Here is a 25,846-nt window from a genome sequence, read left to right as displayed (position 1 = left end):
TTCCTCATCAATGCCATATCACTAGAGCCAGCGTAAAAAGAACTGTACAGAAAAAGAAGAAAAGAAAAGAAAAATATCAGGAATGATAATGAAAGGGAAACTGTATTTTATTGGATGATGAAAGATAACAAGGTTCACACACTTCAAACAAACTGTAATATAAACATTGGGATTACAACCCTGAGGTAACCCAAACAAACTGAAGGAAAATCAAAATAAACTACCAAGACTCCTTTCGAATAGGGAGAGGAGTGGCTTTCCAATTATTAAGCCTTGTTTCTGGCCCAACGAATTGGACATCTGTGTTGCTAGAACCTTCCCCGCTTTCCACCATATTCACGTCGTCAAACAATTTCTCGAATCTTTCAATTAATTCTTCCTCAGGATTGACCAAGGATTTAGGAATTGTTGTTATCGGGTGATTTTTAGCACCGATCTTGATAAAAGACTTTGATAGATGTGGGACTGGTTTTGGAAGAACCCATGCCTTTTGTTTCAGCTTTCTGGCCTTTCTCACGTCTGTGACAGTGGGTATGAATCCCAAACCAAATGTTCCCCAGTTCTCGGGGAGAAATACTGATTGTATAATTCCTTGCAAAGATGAGCCCAAACCTTTGCCGGGTATAAAACCATTTTTTAACATTTCATAGGCTATCGTGACTGATGCAGAGGTTATCTTTGGATTCGGAAGGTACTTCCCCTCTGGAATTTTCTCTACCGACACTGTGTCGGACACTTGGTAAACCCATGGTCCCTGGTCATTTTCTATTCCCTCGACTGGTCATTTTCTATCTTATCAGGAACGTGTGCCTCATTCAGGATTTTCATCAAAGCTTGACGATGCTCCTCTGAATGGATCAATAATGACAATAATGAAATTTGAGCGGGCGTCTTTTTCAATTGATCCACAATAGAATAGTCATGGAGCTTCATTTTTCTCAAAAATTCTTCCGCTTCTTCTTCCGTCACAGCTTTCTTTATTAGTGTTGGATTTTTAGTTTTTCTTAAATCCTCAGGAGTGAAACATCTTCCCGAACGAGTCAAGCCTTGCACCTCACAGACTTCTTCCTTGACTTCTTTTCCTTTGTACATTACCGTCACCCGTTCATAGTTCCATGGAATGGCCTTGTTGTTGATCACTGGTAACTGGGTTACCGGCTTGATAATAACCCGCTCTATACGGGCTCCTTCCACGACTACAATGGGTTTGCTGGCGACCCCTGGTGCAATCACTTTTAATCCTTCCTGCTTTGTAGCAACTTTTCTTGAAGATCCCTTCTCAAATACCACAGATGGTTCATCACCATTTTTGTTTTGCTCAGGCACCGACTTCTCCTCTGTTAACTGCTTAACTGGCTTGGTTTCATGAGACCTAATCATCATGACGGTTTGCGATGACTTCTTTATTTCCCCATTAGCCCGTACTATTTCTATCATATTGGCTTCCTGATGGGCTGGCATTGGATTTTTGTTGATATTGGGAGCTTCAGGGGTTTGAACTTCAATTTTGTTAGTATCAATCAGCTCTTGTATTGCATTCTTCAAATGCTAGCATTTTTCTGCATCATGGCCTGGTGTACCAGAACAATACTCACAGCTTATGGTGTAGTCCAGATTCTTTGGAGGAGGATTGGGCAGCTTGGATTGTATCGGCCTTAGCATGTCTAGTTGTCTCAACCTGTGGAATAGACTAGTGTAGGATTCACCCAATGGAGTGAAGGTTTTCTTTTTCTTCCCCCTTTCACCCCTGAATGCTTGACTAGGCCTGAAACCTGGTCCGGGGTAGGCTCGTGGGTAAGTACTTGGTATGACAGGGGCACGCCAATGAGTGTGAGCAGGTGGTTGATTGTATGCTTGTGCATGATTGATGGAAAAATGAGGTTCCGACGGGTGATAGTAGTGTTGGGGTGAATTGTGGTGGTAAGTTGATTGGTGGGATCGATGTTGATTGTAGTAATGAGGTAAACCTCCGGATCCTGACCAAGTTCCTGAATCCACCACCGCTGCTTCCTCCCTTTTCTTTCTTCCGATTCCTCCTACCCCGTGTTGAATAGCTTGAGTAGTCGCCTTAATAGCCGAATAACTCATGATTTTATTTGTCTTGAGGCCTTCTTCCACCATACCTCCCATCTTCACTACTTCGTTGAATGATTTTCCTACCGCTGAAACCAAATGGGCATAGTAAGTTGGCTCCAGGGCTTGTAGGAAGTAGTCTACCATTTCACTTTCCTTCATAGGAGGATCCACCCTTGCTGCCTGTTCCCTCCACCGGAAACCATACTCTCTAAAACTTTCATTGTGCTTTTTCTCAAATTTTGTCAAAGATAGTCGATCTGGGATGATTTCCAGATTGTATTGGAAGTGGTAAGCAAATGCCTATGCTAGGTCATCCCAGGTGTACCATCTCCCATGGTCCTGGCGTGTATACCACTCTAAAGCTGATCCGCTCAAACTTTGACTGAAGTAAGCCATCAATAATTCGTCTCTTCCCCCAGCTCCTCGCATCTTGCTGCAGAATCCTCTCAAGTGGGCTACTGGATCGCCGTGCCCGTTATATAGGTCAAATTTGGGCATCTTGAAACCAACTGGCAATTGCACATTTGGGAATAAGCATAAATCCTTGTAGGCCACACTGACCTGTCCTCCTAACCCTCGCATGTCTCGGAACGATTGTTCTAGGCTTTTGACCTTTCTGAACATCTCTTCTTGTTCAGCATTTTTGGTTGGCTTGTCAATTTCGGTTGGGAGGTCAAAACGAGGAGTAGTTGAATGGATTTCGGAGGCTTTGAAGGTGGGCTCCGGGGGGTAGTATTGATTGTCCTGGGTCCGGAGTATAGGCTCACTAGGAGATTTGTGGAATGTAGCCGGGGGAGGTGCTACGAAGACAGGAGTCACTGGTGGAGGATGGTATGGAACTGGTTTCGGAGGTGGAGTCTGCGGTGTCTGAGAGGTGGTGCCTCGGTAGTGTTGGTAGATGGGGAAATTTGGGGATAGTTCAGTGGTAAGATTATCCTGAGCTTGGGCTAGTGATGGAGCAGGGTTAGCTGGGTAAGATGGGGGTGATTGCCCTGTAGACCAGGCTCGGTACATCTCAGCCATTTGCGGCTTGAGCTTAAGCATTTCTTCTTTCATTTTGCCAACGTCCATCTCCTCTATCTCAATACCTGTGTCGACATCCGGAATAGACATACTTTCGGGTATCGGTCCTTTTGATCTGGTGTGATAATGATAATATTCCAGTATCTCTTAGAAAAACTAACTGCTTGATTTCTGGAAATGAGCAAACTTGTTAGTTTTGAGAGTTTAACACATATATAATTGCACATGGAGATGCAATGTTCCTAGACAAATAACCCTTTTCTATTATGCATTTGCTCGGCTGCTTGTGTCATCCCAGCTTTCTTGAATTTTTTATTGTTACTCACTCTCAATTTATTTATTATTTTTTATGATTGTGGTCTAATCTTATAGAGATTGCCTACGTATCATGCCCCCGCATGAATCAGACCTTGCGTAGTTCGGACGTAAAGCAATTGTCAACACTTTTATTTATTTTACAAAGATGGAACAGACATTACATTTGAAAAAACATTATAAAATGGTTTAAAACTCGACACAAACCCAAATCAAACAAAAGACATAACTCTCAATAGTTGTGAACATGCTCCACTCCTCACTTTTGTTTTCAATCATTGGATCATCTGCTCATGGTGGGGCTTGACCTGGATGACCTCCTAGCGTACGATACATTCTTTCTAACTCCATTGCCAGATGACGGGCAAAAATAGGTGCGTTCTCTATAAATATTTCATAATCCATCCCTTGGCAGTTTACATAACTTTGAGAGGTGTAAACCGCTAAATCATGGATTTGTGCCCTGAAATCTTGGAGACGTTGGTCTTGATTTTGCAGTTGCTATTGGCGAGTGGTGGCTATATCTCTGATACGGTCTTCACGATCTAAAGCTGACTCTAATTGAGCTCGGAGTCTGGCCTGATCGAGTCTTGCCAGTGCTCTTTCTCTGTCGATGTCTGCATGTTGATGTTCTCTGTTGTATCTTCTCGTTTCTTCCAGTTGTGCATGAAGTTGGGCTTCTGAATGTATCCAACGGTCTTTCTCCTTCTTAAATTGTGCCCTGTCTTCTTCGGATTGCCTTACTTGGCGTTCCTTATTAGATCTGGCCTCTTCGTTTAATTGTTGGATTCTTTCTTTAGCTTTGCTCAACGCCTTTTCGGTTTTTGCAAAAATGGAATCATAATCTTGCATTTTTTCAAAAAGATTGGCGATGATTTTTTTATCCTTCCAACTCCTCATTGGTGTTTCAGAAGCTTCCTTCATTTTTTGAAATTGAGTGTGAAGATTTTTATTCTCACAAGCCAGACTCTTCTTCTCGCCTTCTGCTTCTTGTGCTTGCAAATCTTTCTCCAAACTGAGGCTCCTCAAATTTTCTTTTAAGGCATGGATGGTTGCTTTATACCCCTTTTCCTTTTCTCCCCAAATCAACCGCTCTTGGATTTTATCGTTAAAGGTTTGAACATGGGGTCTTTTTGTTGGCCTTCTTAGATCGGGTTCTGGTGCATCATCCACGTGGGACCGTTTCTCAAACCACCTTGCATATCCTGGATTTATTTCGCCCTTTGTAGTGTCTGGAACCTGAGTATCACTTTTCAAGTATCGACATCCATTCCACATCTGCTGAATTAAAGCCTCGGGAAGAGTGGCTTCAGGGTGTAACTCGATTACTTGTATACTCAAATCTTCATCATCAGGAACTACTTGGTATCTCCCTGGTTGTCTCAGAACTCTCTGTGGCGCATATGGCTGGATGCTTCTTAATCCCAATAGTAACAAATAACTATTCGAGGTTGACATGTGTATCACTTCCCTTATCGGGAGCCATCCCAAAGTCCACTCAATTTGATTTGCCGTTAAAGATCTTAGATGAGATACCCAGGCTTCGACCCCTTCTGGAGACTTATAATCCTTTGTTCTTTCTTCATAACTCTCGATGAAATTATCATGGCTTGGACCATACTGTATGAACTTAGGGTGATGTTGGAGATGTTCAATCATCCACATTTGCAACAAAATTTTGCACCCTTCGAAGATCTTTGCCCCCGATTTACATAAGGTCAATGCCCGATAAATGTCTGAGAGAATGATCGGGGCAAGGGTGTGATTTTCCTTGGTAGTGAGGACCTGTACGACTTTCGCTGTGCGAATATCAATTGTTCGTTCTTTGTTTGGGAAGACCATGATTCCTAGAAAAGCCACCATGAAAGCGAAGCGACGGTGAATCTGCCAGGTGTCTCTTTTTTGCTTGTTAGTAAGGCCCTTCTCATGAATTTCAAATCCATATGGCTTTTCGAACCTTGAATATAGGAAGTTGAAAGAACAACATCCATTGATAACATTGCTTTTTCTGATTTGATTACTGATGTTCAGAAGCCCAAAGAGTCGATGCACTGAGGGAGCTTTTGGGAATATAAGACTTTGGTTTCTTAAATCTCCGTCAAAACCGGCATATCTAGCTATTTCTTCTAATGTAGGAGTAAGCTCGAAATCAGAGAAGCGAAAGACATTGTGAACGGGGCCCCAAAAAGTTACCAACGCCGCAATCAAGTCATCACGTGGTTTAACTTTCATAATATCTGTGAGAGTCCCCAAATGATTAACGACCCATTTTTGACCATCTTCTCCTAACTCATGCCACCACACCTGAAGCTGAAATAGAAATTCATCTGCATTTGCGGATGGTGGGTTTTGGGTGGTGCTCAATTTGTATCTGCGATCCATTTTAATAAAATCAAGACTCATTTTGAAAACAGACAATCATTTTTTTTATATATTTTTTTTATTTAATTAACACTTCTTTTTTTTCAAAACTTAAAACTATTTTTGGGAATTTTCTAAAACAACCCATTTTATTCCTCGGCTCTCACAATGATTTTTTTTTTTCAATTAAGCTGGTCAACAAGCAAATACAAGGCAAATGAATGCACAAGTAGCAAGTAGGATGCATCAGGATGGTCTTTTCATTTCAGGTTCACCTGTCCTAGACAGACCCAACCCCTGTGTTGAGTCTCCAAGGCCAAATGTACATGATGCAAATAGACGTTCCTACTAGGGATCCGGTACATGGCTGAGTTATTCTAAGTGAAAAACCTGAGGCAGATTATTCTAGACCTGGCTTACCCAAACGGACAATTTGAGCCGAAGTGGGGGCAACGTACCGGGAGCACGAAAGTCTACCCGGCCTAGTTACTTGTCCCAACTTCGTCTTATTTGGTATGACTTTAACAGAAAGGTGGGCCACGCGCACGTGTGCACCATAAATTCAGAAGACTCAGAAAGAAGGGGGGTTTCGTAGCAGCTTTATATACACAATTCAGATAATATTAAAGCGGTAAAAGTGTCATTTAGCACATTGGGCATATATCATGTAAAAATCAGATAATAAATAAAGCCAACTATAATAGTTATTTTAAGCTCGAATTCTTAAACCCTGAACCAGTGGTTCTGGGTTAACACAGTTAAGTTTCCCAGCAGAGTCGCCAGAGCTGTCACACCTCCTCTTTCCGCCCCCGCGGGGGTGAAGGGGAGTTTTCTCCAATTAAAGGACAGTCGAAACGAGTTTTGTTTGTTTATTTCATAGTCGCCACTGGGAATTTTAAGGCGTCCCAAGTCACCGGTTTTAATCCCGAATCGAGGAGAACATGACTCTGTTTGTTATTCTGTGAACCAGAGATCCAAGTAAGGAATTCTGTTAATTCGGGAGAAGGTGTTAGGCATTCCCGAATTCCGTGGTTCTAGCACGGTCTCTTAACCATTATTATACTTGGCTTAATTATCTCATTTACTAAATACATTTTATTACCGCTTCTGTTTAGATTGTTTACAATTAAAGATTTTCTTGAAATGAATCACGCGTACGTATATTCGTATTATATATTTATAAACGTAAAGAATCGTGTCACGCATACGTGTATACAATAAGATTGATAATATTATTTTTTTGTTTATTTTTATTATAAAAATAGGCTTATGTTCGAAATTGTGCTTAAAATAAAATTAAGAACGTTCATCGCTCTTGTATGATTAAATAGTAAACCGCACATCTCGGGTTATATGAAATTAATTTAACATCCTCCAAAGAACCCCTTTTATTAAAAGTTTGCTCGAAGTTGCGCGAACGCATAATCCGAATTGCCTTTAGAAGTATAATCAAGTCACGCGAACGCATCCCTAATTACACAAAATATTCTTTATGGTAACATAAATTCTCTACAAATTGTTTATTGCATCCACTTATTTTTATGTGAAAGTCATGAGAAATCACTATTTGAGATGCCTCTAAATTCCTTGAAAAGAATTCACAATTTATTAAGTGTTGACCGCGAATTATATTTTTTCGCGTGTGAATTATATTCCTCAAAAACCATTCGAATTTAAAGAGAAAAAATAAACAACGTGTGATTAATACTACCATTTTTATCGTAAATACGATATCTGTCTACCCAAAAAAAGTAAATTGCATATAAAACTTGGGAAAAGAATTGATTTAATAAACGAAGTAATATTTTTTTTGAGGAATTTTTATTGTTATATTTGGAGCGAGCGCTATTTACACATTTTTGACTTAAAATGTTACAATTTTTAAATCTCACCCTTCTTTTACACCACTTGTTTTTAGTCCGAGGTTGTAATTATTTGGTTGATTTTGTTTACGAAGATTGAGTTTGAGATAAACATAGTTAAACCAATTTTTATTCTCAACCTATGCGAACGTAAACACTAACTTTATGCGTTGTAAAAAATTGTTGACGTTGTCTTTTTACATTATTTTAAAGAAACGAGTTGATCGCATTCCTAAAATAACTAGGTCATTTGTTATTAAGAAAGAGAACTAATCTACCTGTTGATTTGATAAAACGACATCACATGTAATGTAAACATACATTATGAACTGTTCGCAATATTCCAACATTATAATCATAACGGATTTTATCAACCTTCCTTTCACTTATGGTCATACACACAATTATTATTACGCCCTATAAAAATGCAACCAACATCATCTAGCCTTAAACAACAACTAAATAATTAACAAAATAGGCTAATAATGTATTTTCTTGATATTTCCATACTATTCTGTACATAACTAACAATATCACAAAATTTAAATAATGGTCAACTTTCTGCCATGTGCCCTATCTTGACAATTCGAACATAATTATACTTAATGAAATTCTAAAATAGATAACATTATTACAACGCTTATACGGATTTCAAAAGGTAACGATTAACTAATAGTCATCATGTCAAGCACAAGCTAATAGTTAAATAGAAAATTAAACTCAAACTAATGCTTTAAGATGAACACAGACATATTTAAAATTCCAGATTTCGTTTACTGGCAATATTGAAGCTTTTTCATGACATGAGTCTACAGATATGTACCTGGAAATGAAGGTGAAAGAGGTAAAGTTCAGCAATAGCGGCAGCAACAAAACCAGCAGAATATGCCAAATAACTCAACGGATTTGAGCAAAATAACAAGACCCTTGGAACCAGACGAGCAGTAACAGAATTTTAAGAAAAATTTCAGATTTGAACCAAACAATATCAACAAAACAGACCCAGACAGATTCAAGGAAAAATATGTTTCTGATTTTCTTTCCTTCTTCTATATCTGTTTCAGATTGTGTGTGTGTGTGAGTGTTCTCTTTTCTGTTTCTTTTTCTATTTTCTTCCTCCTTTTCAGATTTCTATTTCTGATTTTTCTGCTCAGTTTTGTTTCTTTTATCTCCCTCTGTGTGTATTCTTTCTCTGTATATCTATCTAATTTTCAGATTCCTCTCTCTCTCTATCTGGTTATCTTTTTTTTTTCTCTCCCTTAAATCAGTCCCAACTCCCCTTCTTATATAACTTACTCCCCTAATGTTGCCTGGACCCTTTTTCTCTTTTAAAAATCAGGAAATCTCCACTCAAATAACACTAAGGCTGATTTTCTAATAAATCAGCCACTAAAGATACTTTTTTCCTTATTTTCAGTCCTTCCACTTCCCTTGGTTTCCCATTATTACATTAAATTATAGCCATCAACATTCCACTATAACACACTAATACTAACATATTATTCCTACTGTTTCTATCCCAGAAATACCCCTGAAATCCTACTGTTATTACTGCCCTTAATACCAAAATCAAAATCTGATACAAAACAGATTTTATAATCTGTTCAAACTTAATTATCAACCTGCTTTCTGATTTAAACAGCTATAACCAATTTTCTTAAACTCTGGACTGAATCTTAACTGAGAATGCAACCTTCTAACACAATTGTATCTAATCAACACTTGTGAAATTGAATTTAAACCCAACATCACAATAACATCACACTAAACAACAGAACAATTTGAACTGACTTTGAAATAGAACTAAGATCAAACAAATGCAGGAGCATTGTTAGTATATTGACAATGCCCTGAAACTAACTGCCCAGAAATCAACATACACACAACATCCATTTAACGGACTCATTGATTTACAAACAAACATGATTTAACTAACAAATACTAATCAACTGACTATCTACAATAATTGTCAACAAACAATAGATAAACAGATTGTTTCAATCAGCATTATCAGAAACGGGAATTCATAATATAACTAATCGACGAACTTAATCGAGTCGATTACACACATTGTAAACAAAAATAACAAACAGAGACAAATGCCATTATTTGATCACATGAATGGGTATGAGACAAAATCAAATAAACAACTAGGAAAATTACACAGACTACTAAAATAGGCAATAATATACACGTAGGAAACAAAAAGAAGTAGAAAAATACCTCTGAATCTTCAATCTAACACAGACAAAACTCAGCTTTGGATTCGGACCTTTTGAGGCTGAACAGACTTTATTCGAAGTATTCTCAATTGAGAATACCTCGATTAAAGTCTCTTAGACCTCAATCCCTCACTTAAATTGGACAGATTCCATGAATTGGCATTTTAGGGTTACACTTTTTCTCAGATTTAGGGTTCGACCAAATCTGGGCAGATTCGAAGGGAACCAAAGATGACTTAGGGGTGAGGGAGGCCTAGGGGTCATTGGGTGTGAATTTGAGACAGATCTGGGCGGGTTCATGTTTGGCTCGAATCTTCAAATGAAGATTCGAGAAGCTCTGAGGTGATTCGAGCCAAACAAACAACAGATCCATAACGAGGCAGGTTAGGGGGTGCTATGATGTTGATTTGGAAACCATCGGAGACGGTTGGGTTTGGATCTGAGTTTGGCTCGAATCTTCAAATGAAGATTCGAGAAACTCCAGGAGGATTCGAGCTTAGTGGCTACCAGATTTGGATAGAGGATGGTCTGGGGGTTCAGGGGTGTTAAGGTGGTGACCGGCGGCGTTGTTGCTGCCGGGTTTCAGGCGATGGGGAGTTAGGGCGGCTAGGGTTAGGGGTATCGTCTTCAAAGACGATGATGAACAGGAGAGGGGGGTGCTTAGTTAGGGGGCCGGGGTATGGATTTGGGGTTTATATAGGGGTGGGGTGGATTGATAATGACCGTCAGATCAAACATGATCCACGGTCAGGATCAGTTCATTTAACCAAACGATGTCGTTTGGTTTAATGTTGGGGTCGGGCTGAATTGGGGCAATGGGATCGGGTAGGGGTTACGGGTAAGGGTGTGGAATATCAGCCGTTGGATTGATTTAATCCAACGGCCCTTGATGAAATATGACCAAACGTCGTCGTTTGGTTTACTCCTGAGTTGGACCGGACCTGGGGTGTTTGGATTGGGCTGTGGGGGGGGGGGTAAATTTTATTTGGGCCTGGATTTCAGTCCAGGTCCGATTTTTCAACTTTAAAACTTATTTTCTATTTTTCAAAAATTAAACAAAAATTAAAAATCAATAAAAGAAAATTACACACATATTATTTAATGCCTGAAATAATAAAATCGACACAATGACAAGAAACAACTGTGCACATTTTGTGATTTCCCATTTATGCCGAATATTATAATCAACTCCTAAATGTATGTATTTTGTTTGTATTTTTTTTCATTTTTATAAAACCCATGATTAAAAATGCGATATTACCTCCTAAATGCATATGCATATGCATTACCACTTTTTTGTATTTTTCCTTAATTAGGATAAAAATGAACATGCACAGACGAAATGACCCGAAAATTCAACAAAACTGAGCAGAAAAATCAGAAATAGAAATCTGAAAAGGAGAAGAAAAAAAAACAGGGAAGAGAAAAAAAAGAGAACCAGATAGAGAGAGAGAGGAATCTGAAAATTAGATAGATATACAGACAAGGATATACACACAGGGAGAGGAAAAACCAAGAGAGAGGAATCTGAAAGAGGGATTGAGAAGAGAAGAAAAAACAGAACTAAGAAAAAGAAAAAGAGAAGAAAGAATCTGGAACAAAAATAGAAGAGAAAGAAAGAAAATCTGAAACATTGTTTCTTGAATCTGTTCGGGATTTGTTTGTCGATATTGCTTGGTTTTAATCTGAAATTCTTCTTAAATTTCTGTTACTGTTCGTTTGGTTTCACGGGACTTGTTGTTTTGCTCAAATCTACTGAGTTATTTGGCATTTTCTGCTGATTTTGTTGCTGCTGCTACTGCTGAAATTTGCCATTTTTACCCTCATTTCCAGGTATATATTTTAGACTCATATTGTGGAAAGCTTCAACATTGCCAAATAAATGAAGTTTGGAATTATAATTATGTCTTTTACTCGTTTAAATCTATTAGTTTAAATTTCAGTTTTGTTTCGGTTAGTTAACATGGTAGTATGCTTAACATGATGACTATTAGTTAATCATTCCCTTTTGAAGTTCGTATAAACGTTGTAATAATGTTATCTATTTCAGAATTCCATTAAGTAAAAGTTATGTTCAAGATAGGGAACATGGCAGAAAGTTGGCCATTAATTCGATCTTGTGATATTGTTAGCTAAGTAAAGAATAGTGTAGAAATATCAAAAAACTATGTTATTAGCCTATTTTGTCAAATATCTGATTTTGTTTAAGGCTAGATAATGTTAATTGTATTTTGTTCATATATGGCGTAATAATGGTTATGTGTATAATCAATAGTTGAAAGGTGCATTGATATAATCCGTTATGTTTATAATGTGGGAATATTGAATGGTGTAGATGTATATTCATGTTATATGTAGTATCATCTTATTACGTCAACAGGTAGATTAGCTCTCTTTCTTAATAACCAATGGCCTAGTTATTTTAGGAATGCGATTAACTCATTTCTTTTAAAATAAGGTAAAAGATAATGTCAACAATTTTTACAACGTGTAAAGGTATTGTTTGCAAATAGCTCGCATAGGTTGAGAATAAAACTTGGCTTGATTATGTCTATCTCAAACTCAATCATAAGCAGAATTAACATAATCATACCTATTGGATTAAAAAAAAAAGTAATGTAGAAGGAGATTAGGTTTTATAAATTGTAACAATTTTAAGAATGTAAATAGCGTTCGCTCCAAATATAACAATGAAAATTCTTCGAAAAATATTACTTCGTTTATTAAATCAATTCTTTTCCTAAGTTTTATACGCAATTCGCTTTTTGGTAGACAAATATTATATTTACGATAAAAATGGTAGTACTAAGCACACGTTGTTTATTTTTTACTCTTTAAATTCGAATGGTTTTGAGGAATATAATTCACACACGAAAAATATAATTTGTGGTCAACACTTAATAAATTGTGAATTCTTTTCAAGGAATTTAGAGGCATCTCAAATAGGGATTTCTCATGACTTTCACATAAAAATGTATGGATGTAATAAACAATTTGTGGAAAATTTATATTACCATCAAGAATATTTTGTGTGATAGGGGATACGTTCGCGTGACCTGATTATATTTCTAAAAGCAATTCGGATTATGCGTTCGCGCAACTTCGAGCGAACATTTAATAAAAAAGGGGTTCTTCGGAGAATATCAAATTAATTTCATATAACCCGAGATGTGCAGTTCACTATTTAATCATACAAGAGCGACGAATGTTCTTAATTTTATTTTAAGCACAATTTCGAACATAAGTCTATTTTTATAATAAAAATAAACAAAAAATAATATTATCAATCTTATCATGTACACGTATGCGTGACACGATTTTTCACGCGTTTATATAAAATATATATATATATAGATTTTTCACGTTTTATATAAAAAATATATATATAACACGAATATACGTACGCGTGATTCGTTTAAGGGTTTATAATTATAAACAATCCAAGGCGGTAACAAAATCATATAGCAAGAAAAATATATTTAGCAAATCGAGATAATTAAGCCAATAACGGTTAAGCGACCGTGCTAGAACCACGGAATTCGGGAATGCCTAACACCTTCTCCCGAATTAACAGAATTCCTTACTCGGATTTCTGGTTCGCAGAATAACAAACAGAGTCATGTTCTCCTCGATTCGGGATTAAAACAGGTGACTTGGGATGCCTTGAAATTCCCAGGTGGCGACTCTGAAACAAATAAACAAATCTCGTTTCAACTGTCCTTTAATTGGAGAAAACTCCCTTCGCACCCTCGCGGGGGCGGAAAGAGGAGGTGTGACAGCTCTGGTATACCAGAACAATACTCACAGCTTCGGTCGGTCAGGTGAATACCGTTTAGATTTTTGGTCAAAATAAGCCGAGCCAGCTTCGGCCGCGTCTTAAACCGTTCTTGCCGAAATAGCCTTAGAGTATCTTTCAGTTGTCGAAAGACTATTTTCGTAAAAGAACGGACAAGTTTGTAAAGTGTCAAAATAATCCTCCCCGGCCTCAAAATTCATGCGATGATTTGGAAGCGTACGCGTGTTATTTCAATCTTACACAGACAAAACTCAGCTTTGGATTCGGACCTTTTGAGGCTGAACAGACTTTATTCGAAGTATTCTCAATTGAGAATACCTCGATTAAAGTCGCTTAGACCTCAATCCCTCACTTAAATTGGACAGATTCCACGAGTTGGCATTTTAGGGTTTCACTTTTTCTCAGATTTAGGGTTCGACCAAATCTGGGCAGATTCGAAGGGAACCAAAGATGACTTAGGGGTGAGGGAGGCCTAGGGGTCATTGGGTGTGAATTTGAGACAGATCTGGGCGGGTTCATATTTGGCTCGAATCTTCAAATGAAGATTCGAGAAGCTCTGAGGTGATTCGAGCCAAACAAACAACAGATCCATAACGAGGCAGGTTAGGGGGTGCTATGATGTTGATTTGGAAACCATCGGAGACGGTTGGGTTTGGATCTGAGTTTGGCTCGAATCTTCAAATGAAGATTCGAGAAACTCCAGGAGGATTCGAGCTTAGTGGCTACCAAATTTGGATAGAGGATGGTCAGGGGGTTCAGGGGTGTTAAGGTGGTGACCGGCGGCGTTGTTGCCGCCGGGTTTCAGGCGATGGGGAGTTAGGGCGGCTAGGGTTAGGGGTATCGTCTTCAAAGACGATGATGAACAAGAGAGGGGGTGCTTAGTTAGGGGGCCGGGGTATGGATTTGGGGTTTATATAGGGGTGGGGTGGATTGATAATGACCGTCAGACCAAACATGATCCACGGTCAGGATCAGTTCATTTAACCAAACGTTTAATGTTGGGGTTGGGCTGAATTAGGGCAATGGGTCGGGTAGGGGTTACGGGTAAGAGTGTGGAATATCAGTCGTTGGATTGATTTAATCCAACGACCCTTGATGAAATATGACCAAACGTCGTCGTTTGGTTTACTCCTGAGTTGGACCGGACCTGGGGTGTTTGGATTGGGCTGTGGGGGGGGGGGGGGTAAATTTTATTTGGGCCTGGATTTCAGTCCAGGTCCGATTTTTCAAATTTAAAACTTATTTTCTATTTTTCAAAAATTAAACAAAAATTAAAAATCAATAAAAGAAAATTACACACATATTATTTAATGCCTGAAATAATAAAATCGACACAATGACAAGAAACAACTATGCACATTTTGTGATTTCCCATTTATGCCGAATATTATAATCAACTCCTAAATGTATGTATTTTGTTTGTATTTTTTTCATTTTTATAAAACCCATGATTAAAAATGCGATATTACCTCCTAAATGCATATGCATCTGCATTACCACTTTTTTTGTATTTTTCCTTAATTAGGATAAAAATGAACATGCACAGACGAAATGACCCGAAAATTCAACAATTGCACACAAAGAAAACAATTATTTGTAATTTCTTTTGGAGTAGTTCTTGTGAGGCAAAAATCACGTGCTCACACTCCTGACACAAATGAGAATCCTCACCAAAAAGGTGGAGGAATCAGGGCAGAAGCAGCAGGTACACATAGTAGATACTACCAATGGGGGCCTGTGCACATCTTGCATTAGTCAGCCAATTGGTAATCCTTGGAATACAGAGCTTGATGATTATCATCAACACCCTGAAAATATGAACTATGTTGCTAACTATGGGGGTTAGAGACAGGGAAATCAGAACTGGGGTCAGCAGACTCAGCAGCAGTACAGACCACCCCAGCCACAATATAACGCCGGAAACATGGGAGGTATGAGACCCCCCAACAACATGGAACCGTATCCTAGACCACAGGGGTACAATAATCAGCAGCAGGGGTACCACCCTCCTCAGCAGCAACATGGTGGAAGACAGGACGATGGGTTTACTAGACTGGAAGCAATGATGCAGCAGGTTATTGGGTCCACTGCGAAGATAAACGAGAGAGTAGATGCACATGACGCAGCTATCAAAAATATTGAAGTGCAAGTGGGCCAAATTTCAATGTCTCTGAACAATCGTTCTCAAGGGACGCTACCTGCAGATAACCAAATCAATCCTAAAGATCAGGGCCCGAAGCAGGTGATGGCGGTGAGTCTCCGTAACGACAGGGATCTCGACGAAGAGCAAGAGAGAGCTCGTGACAATATACAGGCTGAGACACTCATTCAGGTACCCATTGAGCTGGATGAATCCACAAGGTTAACAGATGTGACAGTCCAGCCTGCTCAGGAAGAAAAGAATACTCTGCAGGAGACCGAGAAAGTTGCTGAAGCAGTTGAAGAGCCGGTAGTGGAGATAGTAGCCGAGAAAGAAAAGTCCCAAGTGATTGGGAAGAAAATCCCTCCTCCACCATTTCCACAGAGGTTAGCCAAACATCAAAAGGAGGAGCAGTACAAAAAGTTCTTTGAGATGCTCAAGCAAATTCAAGTAAATATTCCATTGATTGAAGCCTTAAAGGAGATGCCTGGATACGCAAAAAATGATGAAAGACTTAATGTCCCGGAAATTTGATTTCCAAGACTTGGCTACGGTGACACTTACTCAGACATGCAGTGCAGTGGTAACTAGACCTGTTGCTGAAAAGCTCTCTGATCTAGGGAGTTTTACTATTCCATGTACAATTGGAAACTTTGCTTTTGCGAAAGCACTCTGTGATTTAGGGGCCAGAATTAATCTTATGCCCCTGGTCATTTATAAGAGGTTGGGCATTGGGAGAGCTAGACCCACCTCTATGTTGCTGCAGCTGGCTGACAGGACTGTGAAGCGTCCATTTGGGATCCTGGATGATGTACTTATTCAGGTGGGGAAATTTGTGTTCCCTGCAGATTTTGTAATATTGGATTGCAAGGTGGATGAAGAAATTCCTATCATCTTAGGAAGACCTTTCTTGGCCACAGGGAGAGCTCTTATTGATTGTGAGACCGGGGAGCTTAAGATGAGGCTCAATGACGAAGAGATCATATTCAATGTGCAGAAATCTATGAGGCGCCCAAGTGAGTTCGCAAATTGCTCTCTTATTGATGCCGTGGATATAATCGTACAGTCTGATGATGAAGTGTTGACGATTGAGGATCCCCTCGCTGCATGTTTGACGAATTTGGAGGAAGTGAACGGTGAGGACTTGGCAGAATGGGTGTTGGCATTGAAAGGTAGAGGGTTCTGGGATAGAGAACTAGAGTTCGAGCGTCTACACTTAGGAAAGAGAGAAACTCCTCCAGCTAAGCCATCTATTGAATAACCACCGAAGCTGGAACTAAAGCCACTGCCAACCCACCTCAGGTATGAATTTCTGGGACCCGACTCCACTCTACCGTTATTATCTCATCTGGTTTGTTAGATGTCCAGGTCCAACAGCTTCTATAGGTATTGAAGGAGTGCAAATCTGCCATTGGGTGGACCATGGCAGACATCAAGGGGATCAACCCCGCTTACTGCATGCATAAAATTCTGCTGGAATAAGGGCACAAACCTTCCATAAAATTCTGCTGAATCCAAATATGAAGGAAGTGGTGAAGAAGGAGGTGATAAAGTGGTTAGATGCGGGAATTATTTTCCCAATCTCTGACAGCAACTGGGTGAGCCCAGTTCAATGTGTGCCTAAGAAGGGTGGCATGACGGTTGTGAAGAATGACAACAATGAACTAATCCCAACGAGAACCGTCACAGGCTGGAGAATTTGCATGGATTATCGAAAGTTGAATCTAGCCACCCGGAAAGACCACTTCCCACTTCCCTTCATTGATCAAATGCTGGATAAATTGGCAGGGAGATCACACTTTTGTTTTCTGGATGGGTACTCAGGGTACAATCAAATCTCCATTGCACCTGAGGACCGAGAGAAGACCTCTTTCACATGCCCTTATGGCATTTATGCCTTCAGGAGGATGCCCTTTGGCCTATGCAATGCACCAGCCACATTCCAACGGTGTATGATGGCCATATTCACTGACATGGTTGAGGATATAATGGAGGTGTTCATGGATGACTTCTCAGTGGTGGGGAGTTCATTTGATGAGTGCCTGGTGAATTTGACGCGTGTGCTGAAACGGTGCATCGAGACTAATTTGGTGCTGAACTGGGAGAAGTGCCATTTCATGGTACAAGAAGGCATAGTCTTGGGGCACCGGGTGTCTAGCAAGGGAATAGCGGTAGATCGAGCAAAGGTTGATGTAATAGCAAAGCTGCCTCCACCAACTTCGGTCAAAGCAATCAGAAGTTTTCTTGGACATGCCGGTTTCTACCGGCGGTTCATAAAAGACTTTTCCAAAATCACCAATCCTCTCTGTAAGTTATTAGAGAAAGATCACCCGTTTGTGTTTTCTGATGATTGCAGGGTAGCGTTTGAGGAGTTGAAGCAGAAGCTAGTCACAACACCCATCATTGTTGCCCCCAACTGGGAGCAACCGTTCGAACTAATGTGTGACGCTAGTGACTACGCAATGGGGGCAGTGCTGGGCCAGCGGAAGGACAAATTGATGCACCCAATCTACTATGCCAGTCGAACACTGAGTGGAGCTCAATTGAACTATACGGTGACTGAAAAGGAGATGCTAGATGTGGTGTTCGCATTAGACAAGTTATGACCCTACCTGATAGGATCAAAGGTAATTATATACACTAACCATGCTGCTCTCAGGTAAATAATAGAAAAGAAAGACTCTAAGCCACGCCTGATTCGTTGGGTGTTGCTGCTGCAAGAGTTCGATCTTGAAATACGTGACCGCAAAGGCACTGAGAATCAAGTCGCTGATCACCTATCACGACTTGAGGGAGCTGAAAATGCAATTGAAGTTGAGGAAATTCTAGAAACTTTTCCAGACGAGCAACTGCTCGCCATCACTCATCAGGAAGCGCCATGGTATGCGGACTTGGCCAATTACCTGGCCAGTGGTATAGTTCCTCACGACCTTTCATCGGTCCAGATGAAGCGATTTTTTCGTGAAAGCCGCTTGTACTATTGGGATGAGCCCTGTCTCTTTAGAATATGCCTGGATAACATGATCCGGAGATGCGTCTCCGAGATAGAACAATCTTTTATTTTGCAGGCTTGTCATTCATCGGCTTATGGTGGACACTTTGGAGGGATCAGGACAGCAGCAAAGGTGCTAGAGGCCGGATTTTTCTGGCCGACTGTGTTTAAAGATGCTCACTCATGGGTGAAGGGTTGTAATGAATGTCAACGCACCGGGAACATTTCCCGGCGCCACGAGATGCCCATGAACCCAATTCAGGAGATAGAAGTGTTCGACGTCTGGGGGATTGATTTCATGGGTCCCTTCGTCAGCTCTTATGGTAATAAGTACATCCTTGTTGCCGTAGACTATATGTCCAAGTGGGTGGAAGCTGTAGCATTGCCCACCAACGATGCGAAAGTGGTGGTGGGGTTTCTAAAGAAGAACATATTCACCCGCTTCGGGACACCACGAGCGATTATCAGCAACAGAGGCACTCACTTCTGCAATAGAGCCTTCGAGAAGTTGCTTACAAAATATGATGTGTGCCACAAGGTGGCTACTCCTTACCACCCGCAGACTAGTGGACAGGTTGAGGTATCCAACAGGGAAATCAAGAGTGTGTTAACGAAAACTGTGAACGCTACGAGAACTGATTGGGCGAGGAAGTTAGATGATGCACTCTGGGCCTATAGGATAGCTTTCAAGACACCAATTGGTATGTCACCATACAAGTTAGTGTTTGAGAAGGCTTGTCACCTACCTGTAGAACTTGAGCATAGAGGGTGGTGGGCACTGAAACAACTAAATTTAGACATGGAAGCTGCGGGCACGTCAAGGGTCACAGAACTGCATGAGCTTGAGGAGTTCCGGTATCTTGCTTTTAAGAGAGAATGAAGAGGCTACACGATCAGAACATCGTTGAGCGGAACTTCAAACCGGGGAACATGCTATTTCTATACAACTCAAGACTGAGGTTGTTCCCGGGTAAGCTGAAGTCACGATGGTCTGGACCATTTCAAGTAGTTGAAGTTTTCCCGTCAAGAGCAGTTGAAGTTGCCACTGAGAATGACTCTCGTACATTTAGAGTCAATGTTCAGAGATTGAAGTTGTATGTGGGTATGAGCAAGCCCAAGGAAGGGTCTTAACTGCAGTTGACTGAACCGGGAAGGCCGAGCGAGCTTTAACTGCACTCATCTGGGTCGTGCTGCGACGTTAAATCAGGCACTGCATGGGAGGCAACCCATGAAATTATTGTAAGTGTAACTCTCCCTAAAAAAAAAGGTCAGATTCAGAGACACGATCAGACTGCAGTACTGACCCTTCTCTGAACCCAGGCCATCGCGGTACAACCGCGGCCAGGGAGACCCTCTGAACTTGGTCTACCGCGACCGCGGCAGAACCGCGGCAGACGCAGACGGGGTCCAGGTAAGTTTTTTGTTTTAAATTTTTTCTCTTTTCACCTTTTACCCAAAATACCCCCCACCTACCACTAAAACCCCACCCAATTCGCCCAGATTCAGCAAAACACCCCCCACTCCCTTCTCTCTAATTTCTCTCCCACTTCTCTCTATCTTCTCTCTTCTCTTCTCATCTTCACATCACTCCATTATCATCCTCCCCTACTATCCACCTTCTTCATCCACTTTCCCTCAACCAAACAAGTAAGTTGCTCTCTCTCTCTCTCTCTATTTCATCTTCTAACTTAGTATAATTTAGCATAATTGTATTTAGTTTAACCCTAGGTAGGGTTCGTATAAGTTTTGTCAATTTTTGTTTTCTTTCATGGTTTTTATTGTTGTATGGTATTGTTGTGAAATTGTTTGGTGTCATAGTGTGTGTGCCTTCATGGTGTTTATGATGTTTTAGTCTAGAAATCATTTTTTTGGGGTGTAGTTGTTATTATGCACCATGTGGGTCGAAATATTGGAGTTTTTGTGATATTATGGGGCGGGTTATACCCACTCCTAATTAGGGGGTGTTATACTTGGTGATTGGGGGTGTTGTCACTGTTTGATAATATGTGTAGGAGTAGTGTGGGGTGGTGTAGGCCGAATGTTGTACGTAGTTCTGTTGTGAGGCCTTTGTGGAGATTGTAACCTTCCCTACCTTGCTTGTGTGGCTAGTCTGCCAAGAAGAACTCAATGGGGATGGTGTTTTGGTGCCATCAGGTGGCGAAGTCTGAGTACCCATCTGACGGACACTAATTAGGATGAATTTGATGGTTATGAATTTCCTGACTCATTGCAGGTATTATGGCCCGTAAAAAGCAAAAGAGAGGGGCAGGCACATCCCAATAGCCGACATATGACGAGTCCAGGTTTGAATCAGAATGAGCGGAGGACGATTTTCATGCCAAGGCTGGTAAGAACTTCATTCATGAGTTGCAAATTGACCGGGCAGACCTCCGCGTGGAACAAGAGGAAATGTATGAAGAAATTCGAAGGCGGGAAATGGAATTCCTCTTTGATGACCCCGACCCAGCGAACCGGATGATGGTTAGGGAGTTCTACGCGAACTGCCCAGCACATATGCTGTGGGAGGTGACTGTGCGAGGCACAGGGGTAGATGCCTCAATTGAAACTATTCGCCAAGTATTAAGGCTACCCCGGTTCACGGGCGATATTGACTATTACCACGACAGACCAGGTGTCACGTGGGAAGTTATGACTGATGTAGTTTGTGGTGGTGGGCGACCAACCTGGATCAAGGACCACATCACCCTAAACTCCAACTCTTTCACGCACTTGGCTAAGTGTTGGTTGACTGTCACCGCAGCCGGTTCATGCCCTCCAGCAACACCACAGACGTGAACTTCAACAAAGCCCTATTGACTTGGTGCTTCGTGACGAAGAAGGATTTTGATGCAGCACATGTAATTGGTGACGAAATGGTCCTGCGGGGACCGCTGCTGTCAAAGGGATTTTACTTCCCTTCCTTGGTGACTGCACTGTGCTTGCGGAGGAGGGTCCCCACTGATCCTGCCGATGGAGCATTGGCACCTGAGGCACCATTCCGAGCTTCACACATCAGAGTGGGCAGGGGCACACGTACAACAATTGTGCTAGATGATGAGGCTGATGACCCGGTTCCTCTTGCACCGTCCAGGAGATCTACTGACAGTTCCGGACCCTCTCGGCACCCCCATACTGGGGCAGGCTTTGCCAGATCTCAGTCTACCAGGCCTATGCTGCATTCCATGGAGGAAGAGGTCGTGGATCTCCGCACCTCAGTGGATGGCCTACACACACGGATGGATGCCATGTCTCAGAGGCAGGCCCGGTCTGAGAACAGGTTCATGGCCTGGTTCTGTGCTTTGGGGAGAGCTTTCCATGTAGACCCCAGCACAGTCTCCGACTCTGATTGAGTGTCAGGGAAGTCTCCTTACCCTTCTGCTCTTTACTTTCTTGATATGACATGGGGACATGCCATGATTTTAAGTGTGGGGTGGGAGACTTGCTCTAGTTATATGTGTACTGTACATAGACATTGTGTGTGTTGTAGCATGAAATTGATGTTGTTGTATATAATTGACTGTAATTATATTAGGAGTCTGACTTGGCCCAACGACGGACACTTGTCGACGGGTCTCTTGAGGGTCCAAGTCGAATATATTTATAAAAAAAAAAAAAATTTAAAGGTAGAGGACTCTTCCTGAGGACGGACCACTGAGACAGTACTCTTGAGGGAAGTAGTCCATGAAGATTTTTTTTCTTTTTTTTCTTTTTAGGTAGTGTAGTAAGTCCCCCTTGGTTTTTCTTTTGGCCACGGTTCTTTTCCAAGGGTTTTTCTTGAACCGGGTTAGGTAGATTTTTCTTTTGTAGTTAAGACTAAGATGGGTAAAGGCTAGAATGCTACCTCTGATGTACATACCTGCAACCAACTAAAATGAACCTGAGAGTGTGACGTCTAGGCTCAGTTGCGGACTTGTAAATCTATGCCTTAATTTTGCACATCTTGCTTTGCTTGAACGCTCGTATGAGTGTGTTGATAGACTGATCCCAAACGAGTTACATGCTAAGTGTGTGTGAGATTTTACTTGCATTCTGTGCGTGCGTGCGATACCTAGAACTTGCCCTGTGTGTTTGCAAAGCGAAATAGAAGCTGTTGGGTTTTAGAGATGATTGAGGCATTTCTTTGTGTAAGCCTACATATAATGGTGAATCCACCTGTCTATATTGCCATAGTTAACCCCTTTGAGCCTGAAGCCTGTTCTCTGATAACCCTATAATGAACTATATCCCTGTGTTTGAATAGCTGATTGTTTGAACCTATACCTCCGAAAAGCACTTGAATCACTAAAGAACATACAAGATTCAAAGTGTGGGGTGGTAGGGAGTTAGAAAAAAAAATGGGGAATCAGGAATGAATTATTTGAATGGTGCACTGGTACCTTAAAAAAAAAAGAAGCCAGTTGCACCTAAAGGAAAGTAGGGGTCACTTGTGATACAAAAATGTGGAGGAATGATTAGGCTGAGCAGGGAAATTGAGATAAAAGGAAGTGTGTATTAAGAGTGCTTAGGGAGGTTAGTCACTACATCCAAATGTATCCTACCCGTCCCTTAGCCTACATTACAACCAAATAAAGACCTCTTGATCTTTGACTAAAACAGCTCGATTAGTAGAGTATTACACTAGGGGCAAGCTTATGGTGTGTCTGTGCGGTATGTGAATGTTCTTTGCTGAGAGTGAGTGAATTCTTTCTATCTTCAGTTCCTTGTGTTTGACTTTTATGCTTGTGGAACTTCTCTCAGACTATTGATGTGAGGGAATGTGACTCGGGAAGGAAAAGTAAGTCTTCAGCTCTGTTAGAGTAACTAGAGTGAGCGCAAGTGTGTCATGGCAGTAGAGTCTGCATATGGGGTATGACCGTCACATTGCTTAGGTTGTTCCGTCAAAATGGTGGGTGTGACATATTTGGGGTAAAGCATCAAACGGTTAGGCTTTTAAGTGTGGTTTAGCTTGCTCGAGGACGAGCAAGAGTTTAAGTGTGGGGTGTTGATAATAGGTGAATTTAACTATATTCAGGCCCTAAATAACCGCCTTCTTGCATAGTTTTAATAATAAAAGTGATAACAAAATGCTCTTATTAGTGCTTTTCATGATTTGCAGGTCATATATGACTAGGGAAGGCTAGGGAGCACTTTTGGAGTAAAAAAAAATGTTGAATGAAGAAAGAGAGGCCAACCGTGAAATGTCCCAAGTGAACCACGCAAAAACAGGCTGAAGAATCAGAAAAATGACTCTGCCGCAGTTCCATCGCGACCGCGGCAGAACCACGGTGAAAGATGCTCGCGGACAGAAGGAGATTCAGAGGAGCTGTTTGGCCGCGGTTCCACCGCGACCGCTGCAGAACCGCGGCAGGCACGAGAAAAGTGCAGGGACTAAAGTGCAAACATGGGATTTTTAGCCCTAAAACCTATTTTAAACACTAGACTTCGCCCAAGAGAGGCATGTATTGATTCTTAGAGTATATTGGCAAGAAAAATAATTGTGAGAGATCACCCAAAACATCTTTCTTCTTTTCTTTGATTTTGATTGCTAGTTTATGATGGATCTTATCTTAGTTTGTTTACCCATAGTTATGAGTAGCTAAATCTTTTGTCTAAGGTTTTGATGGAACCTATTGGGGGATGAACTTCTTGTTTATGTGAATACAAATTGCTAGTTTCAATCTTTATTTATTCAACTATGTTCTTGTTGTAGTTAATTGACAGGATCCTCAATTAGCTGTGCCTATTTAGTGTGCATAACTCGGAGAGAGTGCATATTTAGGTTATTGTTGAATAACACCACTCCTAAAGTATAAGAGGGATCTATAACTGCGGGTTTAAAGGCGGGATTAGGGATAACGAAGCCTTGGGTGCAATCTTAAGTGAACTGTGTTAATTAAAGCTAGCTAGTGTATCTCGGGAGAGTGCAATAGTATATTACTGTGATTACTCGGGAGAGATTTATGGTAAGACGAGCGTTCATGATTGATAGAGAAGTGTTGGTACATTTGTATGAAGCATAAACAGAAGGGATTCCATCAATAGGGGAAATCTTTACCTTAGCTTTATCTCATCATTGTTTACAACCTTAGCGTTTTAGTTTACAGCCTGTTTAATTTACTTGCAATCTTAGTTACTAAAGAAACCATCAACTTGTGATTCAAACATTTGGGAAGCTGGTTCTGAAGAGTTTAGTGGGTCTAAAGATTGTGATTGATAGGTTAACTCTCTGTGGGATTCGACTCCGGACTTGTAAACCGGATTATATTTGCAACGACCGCATTGTCCTTTTTATAAGGCATAGTTGGGCGTGATCAATAAACAAGCTTCAACTTTAAGAAGCAACATTAGTTTTATTCTGAATTGGAGGAAAAATAGTTTGGAAAAAGATTTCAAATTCTCAAAAAATGGTTTTCTATTGAGACTCAATAATAATGGAGTAATAACCTTCACGACAAATAGATAAATATAAATAAATACTCCTTTCGGTCCACTTTAAGTGATTTTTTTGCCTTTTTTTTTGGTTCATAATATTTGTTTTTTCCAAATATCAAGAAATAATTTCTTTTTCCACTTTAAGTGATTTTTTCATATATAAGAGTATTTGTTGTATTTTCAATGAACAAATTAAAATTAATTTGGTCAATTATATTATTAATTAATATTAAAAGGTAAATTTCTATATATATATGAAAACAATAAAAAAATTACTTAAAATAGATCGGGGGAGTAAATCATTTTTCACTTTCAAGCATTTATAACATTTGTGATTTTGTTGACGTAGGCAAAGGTTAACGATGACGTAGTTGATATTTTGTCTTATACCAATATACCACTCCTTATAGTTTTGCAGCGCATAATTTAATTTCTTCTAAATTAAAAAAAAATGTTGTCGATGTGCGAGTTTTTGGCCAATACTGCCCCTTATCTTTGAGGATAGGTCTATTTTAGTCTCTCAAATATATTCCTGAGTATATTTAGTATATTTATTCTTAAATATGCTAAAGTGGAGCACATTTAGTCTCACTGGCAGAATCTGTCCAAGATTAATTACGGGATTGGTTTCGGCACTCACTGTTTTTT

Source organism: Nicotiana tabacum, chromosome 1, assembly GCF_000715075.1.
Source record: "Nicotiana tabacum cultivar K326 chromosome 1, ASM71507v2, whole genome shotgun sequence".
In the NCBI taxonomy this organism is placed as follows: domain Eukaryota; kingdom Viridiplantae; phylum Streptophyta; class Magnoliopsida; order Solanales; family Solanaceae; genus Nicotiana; species Nicotiana tabacum.
Note: the sequence above shows the minus strand (reverse complement) of the source record.